Raw genomic sequence first — 6000 nt, forward strand, 5'->3', positions numbered from 1 at the left:
AATAGTTATAGTTTATACAAATTATTGTTTATGACTTTGTTTTTTCTTCTTTTTATTTTCCTTATTGATTTGACACGTCTTACGTATTATATAAAATGTATTATATTAGTCTTGTTTCATTCGAGCTGCGATTAACATGCGTTTTAACATGATACTCTAGTGATAATAAATTTTAAATTATTTTTTGATCCAACGTCGAAACGAATTTCTTCTATGTCTTGGGATGAGTCACCAATTTTTTAAATTTTAATTTGTAACTTGTTAGAATGGTTTGAAATATTTATATTATAATTGTGTTAATGTTTTTGATTAGATTTTATAATATCAAATCTGTTAATCTGATTTTTTTCCTTAGACATAAAGGGAGTGATATTTTGAAATTGTATTGCTGAGGATAGTTCCAAGGGAATTAAAACGTACTATTTTGGAATAAGGATTTAAGATTGCGTACCACACTGACTCTCATTCGCCCTGGTTTTTTGGGATATTTTGTTGTTGAATTTGGAGAGTCTCTCCGTAAGAAGATTACATTATTACTATTTACTATTACTATTATTACTATTTATAACTTAATATTTACTAAAAGAAGATCAGATGGTTACAAAATTATATGCTGGAAATTGCTAACTAAGCTAGGAAATGATAATGAGGAAGCGATTTATTAATCACATAGTGGAAGGTACGCTCAGTTTCGGCAAAACCACCATTTTTGCGAATCGGGGTATCCGAGGCCTGCCAACTGCGAAGAAATAAATGAGATTGTTACGATTGATTTCAATGCATCTTTGTCCCGTGCATGTATGCCTTTTCTCTCTAACTATGCAAATATTAAAATTTGTTGTGTATCATTTAAGTAATTAATATATAGTTTTATTATTAGTACAATGTACGTGTGATTCATACATTTATTTTGAGTCCTCTTAAGTTACACTGTTCATTGTTATAATTGTAAACTCATTTGTCATTTATTAAAGTTTCTTTTATATTATACATGCAAAATTCTTATTTCAAAGTTTATCCAGACAAATCTGCATAGCTGTATAAATGAATACATAAAGAAAATTCTAATTGCATTTTACGAACATCTTCATAATAGATATGCGATTGGATAATTCTCTTTATGCAATTACACAAGTTAGTCTGAACAATTTTTTTATCCTTAATATATTTCCTTTTATTATTATTATTATTATATATTAATAATTATTATTATATTATTAATAATAATAATCATAATTATTATTATTATTATTATCCTTTATTTGTAAACTATAATCCACATCCAAAGTTTATTTTACATTTTTTTTTCAAAAATTGTTTTATTTATCGGCATCTTCTCTTCTTAATTTTTTGTTGAATCCAAAATGAATTTTACTATAGTTATACAAATATTGTAGATTTACTCGTTCCAAAATGCTCCTATAATTAAATTATAACTCCTATTATCGCTCCAACAAGTGCGTTGCGAATGAGCAGAAGCTATGGTAGGGGTATATTAGAGCATGCGACGCGACAAATGTTGATAGTCTGAGTAGTACATGATAAAAAGAATCCGAATTTAAATGACTTGCATACAATGAAGACAACAACTAAGATTGACTAAACTATGATCTGAACAATGAGTAAACAAGAGAGAGGGCAAAGAATTAGAAAAAGACGCTTGCAAATTGAGCACATCATGTAACTTTTCCACCATGATTATCGATATGTATCGATATGTTTATAATTAATATTTAACAAAAGAAGAACGGAAATAAAATTATACTTGTATACACTTGTATAAATTATACACTCGTTAAGCTAGAAGATAATAATAATCTATTCGGCCTCAATCTCCATTTGTTTATAATTTAATATTTAAAGGAGATTAAGATGCAACCAAAATCACATATTGGCATTTGTTACACACATTTGTTATAAAATGCGTATATTAGTACAAAAACCTATCTTTTAAAAACAAAAGATAAAAAAGAGTGCTAATATATACGTGCTTTTCGAGTAGAATCTAATATATTACGAATCTTTTTATTATCTAATCTAAATAATGGCAGCTTTACTTCCCTATCAAAAATTATTTCCCGAAAAAATTATTGTACCAGATTAAAAATTAAAATCTAAGATAAAACTTTCCCGTTTAATAGTCAGCCTCAGACTTCCAATTGACATTAATTTTGACCTTGACTCTCAAGGAGATTAAGATCACTATCTTTTCCATTGCTTGTGACTCATTCAAAAGTTATGAACAAAACGATTTTTACGAATAGTATATAATTTTCGAACACAAGGTACATTGAGTTTCATCCTATTTTCCTCTCTACCAAGGAGCGTACGACTTTCCACACAAAACGAGTTGCATCCCCCCCCCCCCCTCCCAAGGGATCCACGATTTTCCATGTAAAGCGAGATCTGTCTCCAGCTCCTTCTGTCAAGGAAAAACATTGCTGTAATATGTATTTGTGTTCGAAAATTATATATTATTCATAAAAATTGTTTTGTTTATAATTTTTTGATGAGCGACGGAAAAATCAGTGATTTTAACCTCCTTGAGGATTAAAAACAAGATCAATTATAGATCACTTGAAGCTGACTGTATAAAGAAAAAGTTTTACCAAATCCAAATAATACAATCTTAACTATTCAAGATAAATATTAAAAATAAAAACAAGTGGTATTATCTTTGTTATTTATTTAAATCTAATGATATATTATATATTATTCGTATATTATTCGTATAAATATCGTATAAAAGATTTGATATCAATAACTGGCATCGAGTTAAATTCCAAAATTGTATGTATCATTCGTACAAATATTTGATATCAACAATTGGCATCAAGTTAAATCCCATAACAAATAAATAAATTAATTCTAATAAATACGTATCATTCACATATCAATAACACATCAAGTTAAAAAAGATGTTTCAACCTCTCCAAAAAAAATAATAGTAACTTTAACTTTTTTCAAAAATATTTTCAGTCTTTATAAATATTTTGAGTCTTTCTATTCTCAGTTAAGTAATAGCTTTAAATCTCCGTCGGGGACCAGGTGGAAAATCAATGGATCATATTTGGGTATATCTCAAATCATACCATACTTCATTATAAATATACTATAATTTATTGTTTATTTGATTGGTAACAATGCATTCTCCAATTGCCGACAATATGTGCGCGGTACTTTTTAAGAAGTTATAGAAATTCATTTTGCTGGGGTATGCCATACCTCACCTAGATCGCGGAGGATTAATTTTTCAAAAATTATTACATAAAAATTGCTATATCACAAAGTTTATTTAAATCTAGTAATAATTAGTTTACTCTAGTAAAATTATCTCAAAAATCTAGTAGTAACTTTAATTTGTATAAACTTACCTTTTTAAAAAAAAGTAAAAAAAGCTCTATGTGTACTTTGAAAGAAATTATTTATATGATAAAACATAAATATGATAAAACCTAAATGATACGTATTGAAAAAAAACCGCTCAACCAAATTAAAAAATAAAATCAACTGATACATACCATCTCTAAAAGTGATAAAATATCTTTTAAAAGTGGAAAAAAAATGATGCACACTATTTTTACTAAGTGATATATTAAAATCAATTAATACTAGAGTACAAATAAGTTTCCGCCGTTTTTAATAAAAAATTAAGCATTTATTGTGAAAGAACGGTACATAATGTTTTATTCAAAGTAATGGCCATCACTAGCCACTACTTTTTCCCATCCTTTCTGGTAGCATGTGAATACCACGTCGGAAGAATGCTTCATCTTTTGAATATCCAATCATCGATACAATTTTTGGTATCTTCATTTGATGTGAAGTGCTGCTCAGACAGGCCATGCGTCATCGATCAGAACAAGTGATAGTCGGAAGGAGCAATATCTGGAGAATACGGCAGGGTAGACCTTCCCATTTGAGTGTTTCTAAGTAGATTTTGACCGGCGCCGCAACATGTGATCGAGCATTATCATGCAGGAGAATAATTTTGTCATGCCTGGAGTAGTAATGGACGCGTTTTTCCTTGCTTGTGCTTGACTCAATCTCATCAATTATGTTCGATAGAGAGCCCCAATAATGGTCTCGTTCGGTTTGAGCAACTCATAATACACGACACCAAGCTGATCCCACCAAATATACAACATGAGTTTTTTTCCATGAATATTCGGCTTGATTGTCGATGTTGAAGCAGGCCAGGTCTCCATGGTTTCCTCTTCTTTGAGTTATCGTAGTGGATTTTTCATCACCAGTGACTATACAATGCAAAAAATTCTTTCGTTTATTGCAAGCAGCATTTCACATGTGAAAAATCGGCGTTCAACGGCTTCAGTTCATATGGAACCTAATTCCCTTGCTTTTGAATCATTCCCAATGATTTCAAACGATATGAAATTTGTTGAGTCACTCCTAATGTAAGTGCAAGTTCTTTTTGCATTTGGCACGAATCTTCATCCAATAATGCTTCCAATTCCGCGTCTTCGTACACTTTCGGCCTTCCACTACGTTCTTTGTCTTCGACATCAAATTCACTGTTCTTAAACTTTTGAAACCACTCACGACAACTTCTCTCACTTAAGGCAGCATCACCATATGCTTCTACAAGCAATCTATGAGCCTCAGGTACAGATTTCTTCAAATTCAATAAGTATCAAATCAAAAGTTTCCGCAAAATGACGCTTCGACTCAAAACTCGACATTTTCGTACCAAAAAAAATATATGATGCTAATATATGATACAAAATATATGATGCTAATATATGATACAAAATATATGATACAAAATCGCTAATATTTCAAGGTTATGGTGTTGCCGGATGTCCAATCTTACGATATGTCATTTTACAAACAATTTTAACTATAGTTTATTAGTGGCACCGTCTTTTGCAAACGGCGGAAACTTATTTGTATTCCCATATATTAAGAGATATGTTGTTTAATTTTTATCAAGTGACACTCGTTATATCTTTTTGTACTTTTGCATTGAAAGTCTTCTTAATTCAACCTTCCAAAAAAAAGTAATAGTAACTTTCATTTTTCTTAAAAATACTTTCATTGAAGATCTTTTTATTTTGATTCAAGTAGCCTTAATTGTCCTTCAAAAATTATTACATAAAAGTTATTTACGCAAAATTTACTTACTCCAGTGATACGTATTATTTATTCTTTTTCGAACAAAAAAAAAGTAATAATTTTAATATTGTGCTCTAGTAATATCATTTGTACAAAAGATTTAATATCAACAATTGGCGCCAAGTTAAATTCTACTGTCTTCTTATTCTATCCTTCCCCCAAAAATAATAATAACTTTAATAAAAATAATCTTAATATATAATGGCTCAATAATAATAAACAATAAATAACAAGAAGGAGCTGCAAGTCTGATTTTTATGTATTTCAGATTCTTAGAACATATTCGATCTTATTATTAGATCATCCTCAGTGTAAAGAAATTGAACTCAAATTCAATAACATTAATAAAACTATTAAATACAAATTATACAATCTATAATTACGCAAAAAGTTGGTAGTATTTCTTCCTATCTATCTTCCACAACAATGCAATGTTTTTTAGAAACTTTAATTTTTCTTCAAACATATTTTTATTAAAATCTTCTATTTCAAATAATAATAGAGCTTCAATTAGCCTTAAAAAATTATTACATAAAAATTATTGGGAATTTGTTTCATCGGAACAATCATATTTAAAGTTATTGATGAATTTTTTTGTTAATAACTTTTTAATGAATAACGAATGACGATTAAAATCTATTGGAGGTCACTCAAGGTAATGACTTTGTCAAGATCAAGGTCACCGAAGCACGGGCTCCTCTCATCGACATATTTTCCAAATTACTATCTTCCTATTTCAATCCAAGTAATATTACAAAAGTCTTTAATTAATTCTAGTGATATATATATATATATATGTATATATATATATATATATATATATATATTGTGTGATATATATATATATATATAATGTGTGTATAATAA

General features: G+C 28.8%; 1 protein-coding gene across 1 annotated transcript in view; it reads right to left on the minus strand.

Moving 5' to 3' along the window:
* LOC105622246 (glutamate--cysteine ligase catalytic subunit) overlaps positions 1–6000 on the minus strand; it is a 143760-nt gene that overhangs the window by 77213 nt on the left and 60547 nt on the right. The window lies entirely within an intron of this gene.

Source organism: Atta cephalotes (genome assembly GCF_000143395.1).
Source record: "Atta cephalotes unplaced genomic scaffold scaffold00042, whole genome shotgun sequence".
In the NCBI taxonomy this organism is placed as follows: Eukaryota; Metazoa; Arthropoda; class Insecta; order Hymenoptera; family Formicidae; genus Atta; species Atta cephalotes.